Here is a 21,931-nt window from a genome sequence, read left to right as displayed (position 1 = left end):
TGACTCTTTATTTAGCCACAATAAGATATGCTCTCTGATAAGATGTCAATTCCCTTGAAATGAGAAAGCAGAAGCCAGGGGACCTTAAATGATCTACCCATGGTCCGAGATTAAGTGGCAGAGCTGAGAATAGAACCCAGCGTTTTCAGCCTCTAAGTCCATTTTGGTTTTCTGTTTTGTCTAGAGTGCCACAACAATTTATTTTAGCCTCTGCGCTGCTGACAGAATTGCATTTTCTCCCACTGTCCTCTATTCTAGACCCAATCTATTATTTAGTATTTTTCTTCCTTTGTAAATAAGATAGGTTTTCTGACTGAAGTCAAACCATGTCCTTTTAGAGAACTTTTTCCATGGAGACTGTACGAGAAGGAACATTCTTGGGTGCTGATATCTTAGCACTATTCCTATCTGTTTTACCTTTTATTTATGAAGCAATCTCAATGAAAAACTGCAATGAAAATTCTTCTGGGCAATAAATTATTGTCAAGATAAGGCGATATAACTTTATCTCCCCTAGCTGAGAATGCAGAGTATTTAAACAAGGCTCCAGTTGGCCTCTCATTTTTAATGTTTAATTCAGTTTGAATTAACTTTTAATTCTCTTCTCTATCATGTATTTACTAAGAACAAAAAGGCCTCATAGCTTTCTTTTTTTCACAAGTCAGCACTCTATTATCCAACTATTTCCCTCCACTCACAAATTCCATCAAACTGTTTATCACCTTAGTGATAGATTCCTTCAATTTTTCAGGAGCAAGCATAGATCAGAAGACTTTCTAAGGTCTTTTGCTCAAGGGCAAACCTTATTCCCAAATAGGATCAAGTTGAGAAGCACATGAAGTGTTGTCACTAGGCATGTAGGAGGGGAAAAAATGCAAAATGAGAATGATATTTCTTTTGTTGCTGCCTGTTTGCCCCTGGGATATGTTCCCCTGTGGGAATTTGCTTATTTGCTCCAGACAAAAACTCAACCCAGTTTATAGTTCTCAACAAGGGCAGGTAGCATAAGGGGATGGGAGCTCACCTGCCTCTGAATATCTGGTTCCACACCTGAGCTGTAGTTGAAATCTCTCCATGCAAGCGTTAGGCAACAGCTACAGAAAGATGGCATGCACACGAGCAAGGATGGGATGTCTCAGATTAAAGAACAAGGAAGATCTATGGTTTTTATATTAACAACTTATCTCAGTGTGAGTTTTGTCTTCTTTCCTCTCTCCCTTCCTTCCTTCCCTTCTTCCTTTCTTCTTTTCCTCCTCTCTGTCTCTATTCTTCTCTCTCTCTAAACCCAAATTATTGGAGAAACTCATAAATGCTAATAAAGATATCAAATGATTTAAGTGACAAATAAATAAAACAACATAAAATTCTAAGATATGTCACCATTCTAGAACCAAAAGTGTAGTTTGCTTTAGAGATGATGAAAGCAATGAGGTTCTTGCACATAGAGTGTATCCACAGGTTACCTTGACATCTAGGGAGGTGATGAACTTGATCAATCCAAGAGATACATCTGTCAACTATCTATCTGCATATATGCCAACATGATCAACATGCCATTATAAATTGTTCAAGCCTGAAAACATTTGAGCTAATCATCTATGGGACAGCTAAGGAGTCCAAAAAAGCCCAAAAGGAAATGGGTAGAATTGAAATACTTTGCTGATTTACAATGAGATTTGGCACATCAGTTCTCTGAGCTTTAGGTTCCCAATCTGTTAAATGGAGATACCAATGTCTCTCTTTCCCGCCTCACACAGCAATTGGGATTATATTTGTTAAATCACTTTTATACTACTCACACTTTATGCCAGTTATCAGTTAGTATAGAGAAGAAGTGGTGGTTTTAAAAAGGGATTATAGAATCTATGACATTTAATAACTGAGTAGAACTATAGATTTGAAGAAGGAAGGATAAGTTTGAAGTTTCCTAGACCAAATGATAGGTAGATGAGTTACCAATGCCATTTCCCAAGGAATGGAGGAGTAGAAATTTTAGTGCAAGTTAGGATAGTTGTATATTGGCTATATTGAGTTTGAGGTATTGGGGATATCCAAATGGAAATATATATAAGAAAAATGGAAGTCAGAATCTGTTGCTTACAGGACATGTTATGCCAGAGGGAAAAATATGGAAGTTGTGATTTTAAAAGTGATGCTGGGAGTGATGACAATTTATGGAATGAATAAGGGAGAAAAATGTAAAGCATTGGTTCTCCATGTTGGCTGCACATCTGCATAACCCACACAGCTATTTAAATCTCAGAAATCTCAGTATTTAAGTTTCCAGCCAAATATTTCCTCCTAACCTTGGAAATTTCCCTCATTTCATTAGATTGGCCATTCTATGATCGTTACCTCAAGAAAAAGATGTTACACAGAAATCAGACAAGGAAAACCTACAGTTGTTGGCTCTTGAGACGTTTGAGTATATGTCCCCTGAGAGAAGAGAAAGCCCTTGGACTCAGATCAATAAGAACAATACCACTTGTCCCTACTACATCAAGATTCTCTGGGCTTGGGAGGGAAACAGTCCAGAACAGCTTTGAGTTGCAATGACTATGTAGGTGAAAGGGGCCTTAGAAGAGCTTTTCAACACCTCCTTGTGGTGTGGAGGTAAAATTGCAGTTCCACTCACATAGGAGTGTCACAGGGGTCTCCTAGGGAGCCATCAGAATTTAGAGCCCTTGCAAGCAGACACAGGGATGATGCAGCAACAATTTCAAAGACCAATGACTAAGGTCTGATGAGCTAGTACATGCCTCAGTAGACATGGAAACCCCTTGTCATGGACTGAATGTTGTATTTCCTCAAAATTCATATGTTGAAGCTCTAGCACTCACTGTAATGTTATTTGGTGATAGAGCCTTTGAGAGGTAATTAGGGTTAGATTAAGTCATGAGGCATGAAGATAGGGCCCTCATGATGGGATTAATGGTTTTATAAGAAGAGAAAAATATCTCACCCCCACTTCAGTGCACTCACTGACGGAAGACTGAGGACACACGTGTCTGCCAACCAGAAAGAAGCCCCTCACCAGACACTGACCATGTACCTGATCTCGGACATCAAGCCACTAGAATGGTAAGAAATAAATTTCTACTGTTTCAATCTCTCAGTCTACGGTATTTTGTTATGGCAGCCTGCTCAGACCAATACGTCTCTCAAACCTGCATGAAATCTCAGAGTGAAAAAGGGAAACCTCAGACTACCTGAGATTAAGTCAACCCCAGCACAGTGGAAAAGGAGATCAACACTGAAATCGTACCCAGTTACTGAGAAATGGAGATGGTGCTATTGCTGTCACTCCAACTTTGTCGTGTGAGATTCTTATATTAGTCAATTAATCAGAATGTGTAGAGATGAAGGCCAGTCATCCTTACTTCCAAACAAACCCCACAGATTATTCTGATGTACAGAGTCACCGAGAAAGAACTTTGATAATTATTTACACTTAAAAAATGTGGCGGAAAGGCAGAACATGAAATATATAGAACATCGGTCTGAAAGGTAAGAAAGACCAAAACATCTCAGTGCCTAGGAAAGCAAAAGAGAGCAGGATTTCCCAAAGGAGGGACAAGTGCTGCAGGGGGTTCAGTCCAGAGGACCAGATGTTATGCAGCAAAGTAAGAAACAGATGTGGGTAGGTGACAGAAGTAGAATGTACAATTCTTTAAAGAAGTTAACCAGGATAAGGAAAATGATACATGATTTAAGAAAGAGCAAGATCAAGAAAATGGTCTTTTTCTTTCTTTCTCTTTTTTTATGCTGTCTCTAATTTTTTGTTTTTATAACAGAAAGATCTAATCAATAAAGAGATTAAAGATTTTGGAAAATGAGGGCATTGCTAACATATAAATAAATAGCTAACATTTATTATATAATGTATATTCTATGCCTGGAATTATTTTAAATGCTTAGCTTATAAAATTATGTTTATTTTTATAACAAACTCACAAAGTAAATATTATCATTGTAAATGTTATAAATGAAAATTTGCATACACACACACACACGCAAACACAGGTTAAATGATTCCTAAGGTGTATACCTAGGATATGGCAGAGCTGGGACTTGAACTCAGACTTTCCGGCTCTGTAGTTGATACTTGTTCACGGTTCCCAAACTGAGTATTCAAGTGCCCCAGAGAACCACAGAGAACAACAGGGCCACTGTGGGCTGTTTTAAGTTTTTGAGAGAAATATAGTGATACTTGATAACTGCAAAGTACTGTGTGAACTACTTGGGTAAGGTAGCGCACAGTTTCAACATTAGACTACAGTATGCTTATTGATGTGAAGCTATGTTCTCAGTATTTGCTGCCATAAAAAGCAAGTATCATGCGAAAATCACTGTGAAACAGGATATAAGAGTGGTTTCATCCGGTCTGATTCCATGGTTTAAGTTGTGCAGTGCCCAACAGGCACGTCTTTCCTGATAGTAAGTAAGTGTGGTTTGAACAATAAAAGAAAATGTTTTCTTTCTTTCAATTTATGTAAAATATTTTTTATAGCAGATACAAACTTATTGGGGCATTAATATTTGTTAATGTTTTGGACAAAGCTACTTAAATGGAACTGTTAGGTAATTCCTTGGGCCTAGGAGTGCAGCAAAAATGTTACTGAGAGCCTACCAGCGCCGTGTACCTAGAAAGTTTTGGAACAACTGCCCTATGTTAAATACGGCAAGATGGGGAAAATGCCTAGATGGAAGTGTTAACCTTGGAATGGAGAACGGATGTACTTTATTCTTAGACAGAGATAAATGGGATCAGAACATATACTTCAACATTTTCAAATGAAGAAAGAGAAGTGAAAGATTTTGTTCATTTGGCCAGGATCTACTCAGCAAGTAGGCAGTGGGGCTGCCTGCTGAAAATCAGAAGGTAGGATTGAATTAAGGGGTTAATAAGACTGAAACAGGTTCTGAGGTTTAAAGGCATAAAGAAAATCTCTCTTGCTATACAGCTAAAAGTATAATAAGTGTTCAATCAAGTCTTGGTTATTTATTTAATCTAATATTATCAATTTTAATTTTTTAGATAAAAGACATTTCATTGGAACTTTTGGAAAAATATATAAAAGAAAGGGAAATAAAATCTATGATTTTGCAGCTTGTCGTGGTATATCTGATATGCAGTGATTCTAGCTCTGTATGAGATATGTGTTTTGTATACAAATATACACACGTATGTTTTCTGTTCCAATCAGTAAGCACAAAGAAACTAGCTTCTGTGAGATGGATGCAGATTGGCTCTTTCTAGAGGTACCTACAGCTACTGAACTAAGATGTGCTGGATAAATAAATATTTTAAAAATTGTTTTAATTTGGTACTTCTGTCAAATACCCCTTAACACTCCCCTCACCCACCCGCTGCCTGAGCCTGTTGGTAGCCTGACGAGGTGCAGCCCTCTTCTCCCAGTTGCTCTATTTTAAGGTTTGAGAAATGTCAGTGAGAATTAGAAGCAGAAATCCAAAAATAGGTATTCAACCTAGAAGATAGCCAGTGTTTTGAAGAGATTATACAGGGAAGCTGAAGAAAAAATGTCTTAGACTTAAAAGTAGAATTAAGTCTCATTTTAAATAAAAACTTCAGCCAAATGCCTTTGTCATATGCCCTTTCTGGCTCTCCTAAATTTTTTCCAATGGTTCTTTGTTATCTTTAGAATAAAATTTACATTCTTTAAGCTAGCATTAAAACATTCAATTACGTGGTTCTAAACTATCATTCAAAGTATTGGAGTTGGAAAAAACTTGGGGGAGGAGGCATTGAATTCAGTCACTTGTACTGGATGAATAGATGTGTAAGCTTCAGCAAGCTGTTTAATATCTCTGAACTTCACCTTATTCATAATTAAAAAGGAGATAGTAGGATTTCTTTTTCCAGAAAAATAGAGTAGACATATGTTACCTATTCCTCCTGCTAAAAGCAAAACAATCCTGGACAGTATATAAAAAAATAAAAATAAATAAAAATCAAGAAACAAAACAAAAACATAAGAAAACTGAAAGGTAGAGAGAAGATGGCAGATCAGCTAGGGACCTCATGGCACAAGGAACAACACAGTGTTGAGTTCCTTGGGTCTTCTTTTTGGTACATCTATCCTAGACATGGAGTGGAAGAAGTTGGGAACAAAGAAACTCTAAAGGGCACACACAAAAATGTCCCAATAAAAGTCTGCTCTCTATAGCCAAAGAACAAAGAAAGGGGCAGTCTAGAAAGATAGAAAAATTTTAGACAGTAACTACTCTACTCCAGCCAAATACCATCAGCCAAACACCATGAAAACACTGTGGCCCCAACACCATCCGTACCGCAGAAGATTAATAGAGATCCTAGACTGGGCTGTTCCATAGAAAATGGAAGAAGCAGCAAAGATTTTCATCGCTGCTGGGTAATAACATTACCCCCACCCTTTTGATGCTAATGGAAACTATGTGAGCAACCTGGACTTCCATTCACATTGAGAAGTCACAAGGCAGCTCTCTCCCTCCATGTTGAGATGGCATTTCAGAAGACTTAGTGGAGAGTCAGGAGTTTCCACACAGCCCAGTGGTAAGGAGGCTGACTCCAATGGTGTCAACAAAGGCCATGTGGGGAACAGGAATGAGGTACTCCTGCCCCTTCCAACCAGGTTGGTATCAGCGGAGACCTAGCGGGGAGCCTGAAGTCCTACCTCCACCCAGAAGCAGTCAGGAGTACATCTTCCATTCGTAGGTGTCAATGGAGGCTGAGTGGAGAACCTGGACTTCTACCCCAACCTGGCAATACCAAGGCAACACCCACCCTTCCCCTGTCAGAGTGATATTGTAACAGTTCAGTGAAAACAAATGGACTAAGATTCAGAATCTCATACTATTCTTGATGTCCACATTTCAAGTGAAAATCACCCATACATCAACAACTAGAGAAATCTTAACTTGAATGAAAAGAGCAACCAATAAATGCTGTATTTCATTTTGCAGCTCTAGCAAATCATCACAAACTTTGTGGCTTAAAACAACATTATTATCTTACAGTTATAGAGGTCAGAAATCCAAAATGGCTCTCCCCGGGCTAACATACAGGTGTTGACAGAGCTGCATTCCTTCTGGAGGCTCTAGGAGAAAATCCATTTCTTTCTCTTTTCCAGCTTCTATAGTTTGCTGCATTCCTTGGCTTGTATCCTCCTGCCATCTTCAAACCAGCAATGGATAGTTAAGTCATTCTCATGCTGCATCACTCTGACACTCACTTCTCTTCTGTCTCCTTCTTCCATTTGCAAGATCCTTGGTGATTACACTGGATCCACACAGAAAATTTAGGAGAATTTCCCCATATCAAGATCAGCTAATTAAGAAACTTAATTCCATTTGCATCCTTAATTCCCCTTTGCCATGTAACCTAGTATATTCAGTTTCCAAAGATTAAGAGATGGACATCTTTGAGGACACATTATCTATCTACCACCAAAGAGAACGTTATAAAACCTAAGAAATATTTCTTTAAGTTTTCAAGGTTATTTTCTTTAGTTCTCAATTCCCTTGCTGAGATGATCGTTAACTGGAAGTTGTATGATGCTTCTATTCACTTCCATTATTCAGATCAAGGGGCTTACCACATGTCCCTACTCCTGAACAGCCCACATAGACTCCTCTCCTCCACGGTGAAGGACATTTCTTAAAGAAGTAATAAATCCAGAATAATAAGTGCCTCCTTATGTCAAGTTAGATATGCATGTGTGTTGAACTTCTAGAGGAAAGAGTACCAATACCTCCCTCAAATGATCCATTCTGAGAATTCCCTTATAGTTGTACTATTTTCTTTAAAAAACATATTCCTATATACCAACCTATGTAAATACATCAGCTTTCCATCAAAAGCAGAAACGTTAATTTTTTCTTGAATACTTTCTAAAACAGAACAGATCTCACAGTTCAAACATGTAAAGGGTAATGGGACATGAAGGGAAGTAAAATATCTATATTTCACTGGAACTGGTAAAAAAGCTATACTAAGAGCTACACTATTAAAAAAAAAACTATAGATAAATAAAATGAAATTCTAAATATGTAAAAATAACTCACTCACAGGGAGGGAAGAAAAGGAAAATAGGGAAATAAAAACAGAGAGAATAAACAGAAAACAAAAATAGCAGACTAAAGAACTAACATATCAACAGTTACTTTACATGTAAATAGTCTAAAAAAACCAACTAAAAGACAGATATTGACAGGATGGATTAAAAACCATAGTAATCCTAAATGTGTATACACCAAACAACAGAGCTATAAAATGTGTGACACAAAACACGATGAACTGAAAGGGGAAATAGATAAATTCACCATTATAGTTGGAGATTTCAACTTCTCTTTCCCAACAATTGATAGACAAAATATATAGAAAATCAGCAAATATATAGAAGAACACAATCAACAAACAGGAACTAATTAACTTTTCTAGAATGTTCCCCCAATGACTACAGAATGCGCATTTTTGTCAAGCACCCATAGTACATATACCAAGATAGACCATATCCTGGACCAGAAAACAAATTTCAACAAATTTAAAAACACTGAAATCATACAGAGTATGTTCTCTGACAAAAAAGACATCAAACTAGAAATCAATAACCAAGAAATAACAAGAAAAATCTTCCAATACTTCGAACCCTAACAACCTTTTAAAAAATAATCCATGAGTTAAAGAATAAGTCTCAAGGGAACCCAAGACATACATGAAATATCTTGAAGATGATGATAAAATGTAACAAAATTTGTAGAACAGAGCTAAAGCAGTGCATAGAAGGGATTTTATAGCATTGAATGCTAACATGAGAAAAGAGGGACAGTCTCAAATAAATAACCTAAGCTCTCACATTGAGAGTCTAGACAATAAAGAAAAGGAAAATAAACCTAAACCAAGCAAAAAGATGGAAATAATATGGTAAATAAAAGAAATCAATAAAATTGAAAAGGAAACACTGTAGAAGCCAATAAAAAAAATCAATAAAATAGAAAAGCTGTGGCAAGACTAACAAAGAAAAAAAGAAAGAAGCTATAACTTACCAATATCAGAAATAACACATTGCTAAAGGGGAACATTACTAAAGACCTTGCAGACATCAAAAAGATAATAAGAAAATAGTATAAACAACTTTAAACATATAAAAATAAACTGATTCTTCAAAAAGCACAAATGAACGCAACTCACCTAACATAAAATAGATGTCTGAATAGCCCTATCACTACATAGGAAGTTGAATTTGTAATTAACAAAAACCTACAAAAAGGAAATCTCAAGGCACAGATGATATTACTGTTGAATTCTAATAAATATTTAAAGAAGAATTACCACCAATTCTACATAATCTATTCCAGAAAAGAAAAGAGGGATGGAGGACTTCCAGTTTATTTTGTGAAGCTAATATTGCTCTGATATCAAAACTAGATAAAGATAGAATGGAAAAGAAAGAAAAAAAAAAAAGGAAGGAAGAAAGGTTTAAGACCAATGTCCTTCATGAATAAAGATGCAAATATCCTTTAAAATATTAGTAAATAGAATTAAGCAACTTATGAAAATAATTATGCACCATGACCAAATAGTTTTTATTACAAGGATGCAAGGATAGTTCAATATTTGAAAAGCAATATAAGCCATCCTATTAACGACCTAAAGAAAAGAAATCCCATTTTCATATTAATTGATGAATCAAAAGCACTTGACACAAATCAACACTTATTCATTATAAAAATGCTCGGAAAAGTGAATAGAGAGGAAAATCTCCTCAACGTGATAAATGGCATCCACAAAAAACCTACAGCTAAACTTACACTTAATGATTTAAGACTGAACGCTTTCGCCATAAGATTCAGAACAAGTAAAGGATATCTGCTCTCACTACTCATATTCAGCATAATAGTGGAAGTTCTAACTAGTACGAAAAGGCAAGAAAAAGAATTAAAAGCATACAAGTTGGAAAAGAAGAAGTAAAACTGTGCCTCTTTGCAGATAACACAGAGAAAATCCCAAGAAATTAAAAATATATCCTCAAATTAAAAAGTAATTTCAGGAGAGTGGTAAGATACAAGATAAACATATAAGAATCAATTGTTGTATATATAACATAACTAATGATGTGTGTGTGTGTCACAATGAGCACATGAACATTGAAATTAAAAATAGGATATATTCCCAATTGATCAAAAATAAATAAATACTTAGATGTAAATGTAACAAAAGATATACAGGAATTATATGCTGAAAAACACGACAAAGTAATGAAATAAACTTTAAAAAAAATCTAAATAAATGGAGAGATATTGTGTTCAGAATTGGACAACTCAAAAAAGTAAAGATGTCAATTTGCCTAAAACTGATATATAGATTTAATGCAATTTCTATCAAAATCACATGATTTTTTTTGTAGAAATAGAAAAGATCATTCCAAAATTTATATAGAAAGGCAAAGGAACTAGAATAGATAAAACAATTTTGAATGTGGGGAAGGAAGCGGAAAGAATATTTATCAGATGACTAGAGTAATCAAGAATGTCTGATATTGGCATAGGGATATACGCACAGATCAATTGCACAGAAAAAGAACCCAGAAATAGACCCTTTCAAATACACCCAGCTAATTTTATTTATTTATTTACTTTTTTTGTGAGGAAGATCAGCCCTGAGCTAACATCCATGCTAATCTTCCTCTTTTTGCTGAGGAAGACTGGCTCTGAGCTAACATCTATTGCCAATCCTCCTCCTTTTTTTTTTTTCCCCAAAGCCCCAGTAGATAGTTGTATGTCATAGTTGCCCAGCTAATTTTAGACAAAGGTCAAAAGTAATTCAATAGAGGAAGTAAAGCCTTTTCAACAAATGACACTAGAGCAATTCTGTAGACAAAAAAATGAACCTTTACATAAATATCATACCTTACAAAAAATCAACATTAGGTGCGGAACATAAAACTATAAAACTTTTAGAAAAAAAAATGAGAGAACATCTCTAGAAACTAAGGCTAGGCAACGAGTTCTTAGCCTTGACACCAAAAGCAAAAAAAAAGAAAAAAGATAAATCAGATTTCATTACAATTTAAAACATCTGTTTGTGAAAAATTCTGTTAAGAGTATGAAAATATAGGAGAAAATATTTGCAAAGCATCTATCTGACTAAAGACTAGTATCTAGAATATATAATAAATTCTCAAAACTCAATATTAAAATACCAAGCAATCCAATTGGAAAATAGGCACAGACATTTGCCATTTCACCAAAGAAGACTTATGAAACTGAAATGGACAAATGAAATATGTTCAACATTGTTAGCCACTGAGGAAGTATGAATTAAGACCACAATGACATACCTATAAGAATGGCTAAAATAAAAATTAAAAAAAAAAATAGTGACAATACTAAATGCTAGTGAGGATGCAGAAAAAAGAATTCATTCATACATTTTTGATGGGAATATAAAATCATACAGTCACTCTGGAAAACAGCTTGGCATTTTCTTAAAAAACTAAATATGCAATTACCATATGATACAGCAAATGTACTCTTGGGCATTTATACCAGAGAAATAAAAATTTTGGTCCCCCAAAACTTGTACCTGAATGTTTATAGCAGCTTTACCTGTAGTAGTCTAAAACTGGAAGCAATCTAGATGTCCTTAAATGAGTGAATGGTTAAACAAACTGTGATATATCCATACTATGGAATACAACTCAGTAATAAAAAAGGAAGGAAGTATCGATACATTCAACAACTTGGATGAATATCCAGAGAATTATGCTGAGGGAAAAAATATCAATCCCAAAAGATTACAAGCTGTATGATTTCATTTATGTAACGTTCTTAAAGTGTCAAAATTACGAAAATGGAGAATAGATTATTGGTTGCCCAAGGTTAAGGAGGGAGTGTGCATGAGAGGGAAATAGGTATGGCTCTAAAGGGACAACACGAGAGATCCTTGTGGTGAGGGATTTGTTATGCATTTGGATCTTATCAATGTTCCTATTCTGGTCCTGTAGTGTAGTACAGGTTTGCAAGTTGCTACTATGGGGGGAATTGGGTAAAAGACACATGTGCTCTTTTTGTGTTATATCTTGCAAATTCAGGCAAATCTACAATTAAATAAAAATTAAAAACTTTTTTTTAAAGAAGATAATACACTCTAGATTTGTTGTCAGAATGAAATATATTTGAAAGTAACTGTTTGAAACCTGGTACTTACTAACACTCAGTTTATCTGCTTTTCCTTCCATTTTCTCCTCCCTTACTCCTTTATAGATACCCTTGGCTTCCTGCAAACTAAATTTCCCCTCCACTGGGATATACCATGCTTTTCCCAACCTCTCAACCTTGATGAACTTAGCTTGGATGCTTTCAGGAGGATGGCCTGCTCTGTTACATTTTGGGTGTGGGCTATGGGTGAGACCCAGGAGCAGAACTGGTACTACACGTAGACACAATAGGTAATTCCCTAAAGCCGTTAAAACTGGAGATTAGATTTTGATGGCATATTTTGGTATCAAAGGGAGTGAGGCAAGAAGGCCTGGATCCTACCCTACTAATCACCCTGATACTCTGTGATGTTCTTAAGGACAAATAGCAGACTAAGGAGCTAAGTGCCAACTTGCTAATAGTTTTAGGACTCCAGAGACCTGTGAGTTGGAGCCCGGGTCTCAGGTTCCAGGTCATAGGCAAGACTTGTCCCCACAATCGTCCCCAGCCACAATCAAACCTTAGCACCAGCAGGTAGTAGTTGATAATTAAAAGGAAAACAATGTCTGGTCCCCATCAAGGGCCCTAGATGCGTTTATCTACTGTGTTATAGGACTTTGTAGTTCTAAAGTTTAAACTAACATTAGCTCCTTTATTACACAAATAAGTCCACAGAGAACCAGAATCACAAGGTACAAGGCATACAAAAGCAAGTATTAATGCTATCGAAGTCCTCCTAAGCTCAGAAGAGAAGCAAGGTGGGGGAGGTCAAGGAGAGGAGTAAAGGGGGCAGTTGCTCAGGGCATAGGCAGCAGACACCCTGTGCAGGCCAGGTGGACAAGAGAGAGTGAGTTTCTTCCTGCAGCTACTAGGCCCTGTCTAGTCGGAGACCAAAAGCAAACAGCACTTAAATCAGGGGGTCTGATCCAATGTCCTGACTGGGAAGGGGAGACAGCCACCAGAAACTCTCAGATTTGGGGCTATAAGAGTAGAAGCCAGATGTTTCTGCACATCAAGCAGCCAGGCACTTCAGGATCCGGCTGCATCAGCAACAATGACTCATCAACCTTCTAAGAACTCCACCAAGCTTTTTCACCCAAATGAAACCCATTGCATCATAATCAGGTGCTATCAGACTATGCCTACTGGCTTAAATTAATTTAGGAAATCATATGGACACTTAACAACCTGGCGGCTTACAGCCTCAGGGGAATAGAGAAGGTCATTAGATAGGAAAGTGAGAAGGCATCACAGAGAGTGGCCATCATTTAACTTTAATTAACCATAGGCAAGCCATGGTCTGTAGAGCTGTGGTAGTATGTTTATAAACGGGCCAGATCCAGCCAAAGGCACCATTAAGATACTGCAGCGATCCAAGAGCTCCTCCTCATTTGCAGGGTGGATGCTTCTGATAAGCATCCCCTCTGTCATGTAGTAGGGCTTTTGAGATCCTGCTCTGCATCAGTTTTGTGCTAAGTGCTGGGTGGACGTTGAAATAGAGTGTGGTTAGATACCCAATCCCAAATCCCTGAAACCTCCACTAGTTACGGATGCAGGTTCCAATGGATGCATGAAGGTATGTGTCTGTGCATGTGAGTTTAGATAAATATCTCACAGATTTTCCTGATTAATGTTCCTTTAATGATTGGAGCACACAATCTTTATGGAGTTTCCTTTCTGGTCAATTATTTTTGTCTTCATGAGAACCTTAAAGATCTTTTTTAATATTCTCAATAACAATAACAATAGCAAACATAAGAGTAGCAGTGAAATAATAATGATAGGTAGTTAACACTTGCTCAGGGCTTGCATATGTCAGACCATTTTATGCCCACAAACCCCTGTGAATTGGATATTATGTGGGATTTTTTTTGCATTTTACACATCAAGAAATTGAGTCAGAGAGGTTATAAGAGGTTACCCAAGGTCAGTCAAGTTAGTGGAAAATTATAATCCAGGTCTGACTCAAGAAAATGAGCATGAATGTTTTGCGCCTTAGGATAAATTTTCTTGCTCCTTATCTCCAAGGTCAATCAACTCCCTCATCTTGTCCTCCATCCCAATGGCAGAACAAGGCAGGCACATTTGCATACAGAGAGAATACAGCCCTTCTCTGTATATTGTAGAGCAGTTTGTCTCTCCGGCCAACTCCAGGCCTCCTTTCTTCTGAACCTACTCCAGGGGCCAGGGGCAGGACACCCCGGTCCTTCTTACCAGCCAATGACATAGGAGGGAAGAGAAAAAAAAAATAAGGTGAAAACTCTAAGCTCTCTCTTCCTGCACCTGAAAGAGCTTACCCCTTGCCCCCACAACCTCCCACCCCAAGCAACCAGCACTGATCCATATCTCTCTATCAGGTGGCCTCAGGGATCTTCATCCCTGGGGTTGAACACACAAACAGAAAGTAAAGAAGTTTTCCAAAATAGGTGATGTAGAGATGCTGAAAAGCATTTGATCTCTGCTTGGAATACCATGGTTTCTGTTTTGGTAAAAGCTTTTCCTTTGGCCGAGGCAAATGCTGCCTTCTGCCTTGGTCCCTAAGGGCTACGGACATAGGTGAAGCCAAACAATGACACAAAAGAAGAGGAGGGATGACATAGCCATGCCCCTGTGACCACACTGCAACCACAAGCATCCAAATAGCCTTTCCTAGAATAGGACATTATTGTTCCTTTATATTCCGTATGAGGCGAGGTCATCAAACTTCCATTGATTAATAGCGGATGGCTTCATGTGTTGCCCAGGGCTTTAGTGTCGGTGTTTGCTTACATTTCAAAGTAATAGAGTCATTTATTTCCTTTATAGCTGCCCAGCAATTTTAGGTAACACTTTTATATCTTCTCTCTTGTGAAGACATCAGTGCTTTTATTCAGCATATACCAAGGTTTGGGAAGGCAGGGAGCCCTTTTTGCAGCAACCATCAGGGAAATCACTGATTGTGATAGATTCAGGTTCTTTCCTCCATCCTTGTTCATACTTCCTATTAAAAAAAAAAAAAAACTCAATGAGATTAGAACTTCTGCGTGGAATGTAGAAACCCCAAAGAAAAATGCTAGAAGGACAAGAGAGGCAGTCCTCCCGATTTAGTTAAAATAGATACGTGAGAAGAAATGAGAAAATCAGAAATGGAAGAAATGTTTACCATCCCAATGTCAGTGGTCTTTCTCCTCCTGGCTTTGTCGATCTAGTTCATTCTCTATAAGGATTACTCATTGAGACTTCTAAGGATAAATTTCACAAGGCAATTTTTAAATTAAAATTCATCAAGGATTGATGCTGAGACTGAGTAAAATAAATCGACACCTCTTAGCATGCACTGAAGGTTCTTCACCTCTTGGACCTGGTCCTCTTTTCCTGCCATGGTTTATTCCTTTACCCCAGCAACCCAGCTATAAATAAGCCCTAACAAAGCAGACCATTTGGTATTTATGTCTGTGTATCTTTTCACTCAAAGGCGCTATTTGCTTTAAAGATTTTATTTATTCAGTTTTTTCCCCCCAAAGCCCCAGTAGATAGTTGTATGTCATAGGTTCACATCCTTCTAGTTGCTGTACGTGGGACTCGGCCTCGCGTTGGACGGAGAAGTGGTGCCTCGGGGCGCTCCCGGGATCCGAACCTGGGCCGCCAGCATCAGAGCGCGCGCACTTAACCGCTAAGCCACGGAGCCGGCCCGCGCTATTTGCTTTAATGCTTCATGTTTCTCTCTGGTCTCCTATACATGGCGGTTGAATCTGACCATTTTTGTCCTTTCCCTCTGGGCTTACACTTAGATTTAGTGGCCATTTGTGGGTTGTTTGTAGGAACTAATAGGGTAGCAATTAAATGTCTGGGCCTAGCCATCTTTTTATGAGTCTCAGGCTAATGGCATTTATTTAGACTTCTCTGTGACAACAGAATTTTAATCCAGACTTGGTATGAATGTGTAACAATTGACAAGCATGATAGAGGTTCTGATTCTATGAGAAGTTACAAACACAGTACCTGGCCCCCAAAACGTTTGTAATACCAGAGGCAGTAGGCACACTCATACACAAACACAAAACTCAGTAGTCCCATTAGTTCATTCATCTGTCAATATTTATTACGTACATACTTTGTGCTCAATCTTGTTTGGGTATGTAGATATAGTAGTCACTGCAACACAACAGACTAATGTCTACTCTTGGGAACATTTCATTTGACCAGCAGGATGGAAAAAAACAAACAAATGCATTTTTATAACATGATATAATATAATAAACATAAAGTATAGTGTCTAGGAATGATAAGACATAGATCTGAGAAGCTACTGCAGATTGCGCTAACTTCACAGTCCCTCCAGCAAATGAGAACATAACTTGCCTTCTAGGGTAGCCTCTAGTCGGGTTTGCAAACTTCCTCAGTGCCTGCTACAATATTTCCTCTCTTTAACCTATATTTCTTCTGCTACAATTTAAATCATTCCCTTGGGTTCTTCCTTTAAAACCTAAGTTCTGAGAGACAGAAAGGGCATAAGGACTATTAGAACATTCAAGAAAAAGGTTGAAGAATGGAGCTTGTTCAATTTAAACAATAGTTGAATTTTGAAGTAAGAAGAAAGCAGTAATATAATTGGCTGGGTACCAGGTGGTGGGGCCAGCACCTCCACACCACCTCTCCAGCAGCTGCTCCAAACATTTAATAATGATTGATTGTAGTATTGTTATTTACAGGTCTAATTTTTACCCATGTGGTATTCTATTTAATAAAAAGAATTACATTAAGAACACCTGCTAATCATCTGCTTCAGCTAATTTAAAAGAAAAAAGTCTAATAGTACTTTTACATTTTCTAATTAGGCAAGTATTATGAGTTTTAATTAATGTCTTAATTAGATGTCATTATCCTCCTGACACTGGTGAATTATTTGAAACCAGGCCTTTATTACTATATTGATATGTGTTCTCTTGTTCTATTTTTTTTTTCCAAAAAACAAGTAGCTGGTATCCTTTCTATTGAGGAAAAGCTTCTCTGCAGCTAAACAGGCCACTCGCAGCAGCATTTTCTGGAGTGTGATTTCTTCATCTCACTCCTGCCCAGCCTCCCTCTTCTCTGTGCTTTTTATTGGCTAGAAGCTCTGATCCCAGAAGCCCACATGTGGGCTGCCCAGAGCCCCTGCTCTCTTCACTGTGCTGGATATTCACTCTATACTTTGGTGTGTCCTTAATGCTCATCAGATTCTGGGTTGGCAATACGGATCTAGAAAGGACTTAAGTACAGAATCTGAAACAGAGAATGGCAAATGCCTATGGTAAACAAACAAATGAACCACCATACGACAGTTTCAGAAAGACAAATGTAAAAATTCTTGTCTATCTCAGAAGGTTGAACTACTTTGCAGCACCACTTCTAAAACAACCTTCACTGTGAAAGAATTGTGGGTCTGAGCAGGAGACAGCGGTGGAGGCCGGGGCGACTGCCCGCTCCAGACATTCATGATCGTGCACTCTGAACGCGAGGCCTGGAAAAGGAGGTCTTGTTGATTTTGGGGTTTATTATGTAACTTCTCAACTAAATGGAAAAGAACACTTTCTTTCTGGATATTTTGTACAAGTAGAAAAAGATAAAAAGCTTATTTTTGGAGCCAGCCTAGTGGTGTGGTGGTTGGGTTCGCATGCTCTGCTTCAGTGGCCCAGGGTTCAGATCTGGGGAGCAGACCTACACACTGCTCATCAAGCCATGCTGTGGCGGCATCCCACATACAAAACGGAGGAAGATTGGCTCAGATGTTAGCTCAGGGCCAATCGTCCTCAAGCGAAAAAGAGGAAGGTTGGCAACAGATGTTAGCTCAGGGCCAATCTTCCTTACCAAATAAAAAGGTTATTTTATACAATTGCAAATGTCATGTGGTCAGAAAGGAATTAGGTTTAGTCTCAACAGAAGTAAGAGGGACAAGCAGAAGTTTGCAAGCAGTGATAATTTATGTAATGCATACAGAACATGTGTTGGTCCTTGTGATGTATGTGGTTGATTGGTGTATCATATCCTCCATCCAGCGAGGCTTCTAGCGTTAAAATGGGTGGGAAGCTAAAACTATATTTTGCAGATGTTTTCACTCTCTAGATTTCCAGATTTGACTCAGATTGGAACAATCAGATGCACTTGCATCATTTTTTTCTGATGTGGATTATAACAGGCGTGGCTTACCGTCCTGAAGCTGGCTTCCTGATGGGGGCAATATCCCGATGTGGTAATGTCCTGACGACACACGTTTTCTGATCATAGAGCACGCAGAGCAGCCTCGGCAACCAGGTCTTTGCGGGGCTTTGGGAGTAATACTTAGAAGCTTAACCCAGAATGTATTTTTAACTCTCCTAACCCTCTGTAAGCAATGTCATCCCCTACAATAAGGCCCTTCCAACTTTAGCTAGCTAGAATAAAATCTGCTCTCTGTAACTGAGCTGTTACAAGGACAGTTTTAAATCCATGCCCATGTCACAATTTTCCACTTTTAGCCAATATTTCTTAGTCAGCTATTAGAACTGGCAAACTCAGATGGTATAATTCTCACACAGTTGGAATGATTAGTTCTTTTGTTTCTATGGGGGGGAGAATTTTTACTTTAACAATAGACTTCTGGAGATAAAAGCCATAACCACATAAGAAGAAAATGTGGATAGTACATGGGAAGCTGGTTAGGAAACACTTTTAGCTTGGGAATAATTATTTGGATTTCTTCATACTACATCATAAGTTAATTATTTCATCCATATTTGAGATAGCTCAAAATGCTAAAAAGTGATACGACTATTTTCTTGTGCTTTTATATTATGAAATATTTCAAACATAAGAAATAGTATGAGTACTGTAACAAACCCCCGGAACTCATAAATGACTCGCAAAAATTATCATGGCCAGTCTTGTTTCACCTATGCCATCACCCACTCGCCCCAACTTCAGTTATTTTGAAGAAAATCTCAGATCATACCATTTCATCTGTAAACATGTCAGCATGTTATTTCTAAAAGATAAAGTATTTTTTTAAAATAGTCACATTACTATGCTCAAATCTATAAGTAAATCAGTGATAACTTATAATATTGTCAGTGTTTTAGGTAGTGTTCAAATTTCTGTGTCTTTTTTTAAGTTTGCTTGTTTGAATTTGGATTTCAAATACATGGCAGTTGGCTGACACGTCTCATAAATTCCATTTGAATTATTGATTTATCTTCTATCTCTCTTTACTTTCCCTTGCAAATATTTGTTGAAGAAACCGGATATTTGTCATGTGAAATTTCCACAGTCATCTCCTTGATCTTATGTAACGTGTTCTCTGTTTCTAGTATTTCCTGTAAATTTGTTTTGCGTTATATAGGTCTCATGGAGCTTTTGGCAAGAATTCTTTCTAGATGGCTTGCATATTTCCATCAGAAAACACACAATGTTTATTAGATTGTCTTTGTGATGATGTTGACAGTTATTGATGATCACTGTCTAGATCCATTACTTTATTAAAAATTGCAAGTCAGGCCTTCCAATTTTGTCACTTTTTTGTTGTTGTTCATTAGTTAAAATACATCACAAAATTATACTGGTATTTCCAATTTAAGTTCAAGACTACATGGTCCTTTCTTAGCCTTGGGGACGTTACCCTTACTTCCTTTGTCCAGAACCTCAAGGACACCAAGAAACTTACTCCTTGCTTTATCTCATAACACACAATCCACAGCCTCAGGATAATAAGACCAACATCCCCTTCACCAGTACAACTACTAAACTTCTTAATGTTTTGTCTTACTTTGTTTTGCAGCTCACTGTGTTTTTATGGTATAGTCCATTGGAATAACAGTAAAATTATTGTTTTACATGCTTTGAAATAATTCTTCTTGATTCAGTTATGTCCCAACTTGAGACACATGTGTTTGTTTCACTTTCCTTTTTTTCATATTATTGTATTTTATAATTATATAAAATATTCACATGCTTACAAAGTCAAATCTGTAAAACATCATATATTCAGAGAACTCTAGCTTCTATTCTTGTCACCTCCACCTTTTTCCTTTCTCCCTCCAAAAGTAATCCTCTGTTTAATTTTCTGGTTTATACTTTAATAGTTTTTCTCGTAAATGTAAGCATGTTGAGTATATACATATATAAATCACTACATACACTTTCTTGGATAAACAACAGTAAATTATTTTACTTATAGTAAACTGCTGATTCTTTTCCATTTTGTTTTTTCTGCCCTAATATTTAGGATATCACTTATAGTAATAGAGGTACTCCTCTATATAGGTACTCCTCATTTGTTTTTATAGATGCCTATTCTCTTTTTCATAGATCTACCAGAGATTATTCAACCTTCCTCTTATAATGAACATTTGGGTTGTCTCCATCTTTTACTATAATAAATTTTATGTGCGTATATGCCTTGTGTACATACCTTGCAATATATTCTTAAAGTAGGAATTACTTGGATCAAAGAGTAAATGCACATGTAAATTTGATAGATATTGCCATATTCTCCACTATAGGTATTGCATCATTTTGCATTTCCACCGACACTATTTCCCCATAATCTCAACTGCAAAGCATGTTGTCAATGTTTAGATTTTGTCAATGTGTTGGGCAAGAAATTATATATCACTGTATTTTAAATTTTCATTTATCTCATTATTACCCATTTTAAGAATCTTTTTATATGATTAAGAGCAAAGACCTTTTTCTTCTGTAAAAATGTAAGTTCATATCTCACTCATTTTTCTACAGTAGTGTCGGTATTTTTCACCATATGCTTCTCTCTTCTTAGAAGATGCCTTTGGTATATTAGGCATGTCAACCTTTTGTCAGTGATAGAAGTCATAAATCACAATGAAGTCTCATTGCCACATTTAAATCTCCACTATTAGTGTTACTGAGAAGCAAAGAAAGGAAAACATTAATGAACACCCATTTTCCAGAACAGAAGCTAAAACAGGGTTCAAAAGTGGAAAAGTGTAAATATAAAGCTTTAGAGTTTATGGTTACTTAAATTTATAAAACATGACATGTGCAGTCGGTCAGGTAGAAGAACAGAAATTCCAAAGGAAGAATCCACATTCCCGCCGTTTATATTTTTATGAGGTTCTTGAGGAAGGGAAAATAATGTTGGGCAGCTTTTTTTCTCTGTCTTTTGAAAGATATAACTACGGAGGGGCATCGTAGAGGAGGCAGTAAAGTGCTTGTAAGAAGAGAGAATAATTGAAAAGCACAAATGTATCTATAGGTCTGTGAAATGACCTGTATGACCGGTCATTTGTATAGGTCTGCAGAAAAACAGAACTCTCAAGTAAAATGCTATTTATTCTCAAGCAAATAGACATAAATGCACCTGAAGTTTCCATCCTCATTAATACAGACAGGCTTTTTAAAAGTTAGATAGAAATTTTGAGTGAAAACTGGGAAGACAAAAGCCTATTAGATTTTTAATCTTGGTTCTGAAAGGAGCTTGCTCTTATTTCATTGATCTTAATATTTAACAAAAATTTTATTTCTTGCTTTATCAAAATTAGAGGGAAAAACAATCTGGATTATCTAAGGAAGTATTCTTAACCTTTTTTGTTAACATGAGCAATACTATAGATTGAATCCAATGCTATTTGGGATTGGAAACAATATTCTTTCCCAAATGTAATATGCTTTCTAACGAAAGTTTATTCCACTGCATGTTGGATGGAATGTTAGACTTTCTCAAGAGCTTCAGACAGCATTTTCCTGTAAATGCTGTATGCCATAA

Source organism: Ceratotherium simum, chromosome 9 (assembly GCF_057802395.1).
Source record: "Ceratotherium simum simum isolate JZ-2026a chromosome 9, ASM5780239v1, whole genome shotgun sequence".
Classification (NCBI taxonomy): Eukaryota; Metazoa; Chordata; class Mammalia; order Perissodactyla; family Rhinocerotidae; genus Ceratotherium; species Ceratotherium simum.
This window is presented reverse-complemented; position numbering follows the sequence as displayed.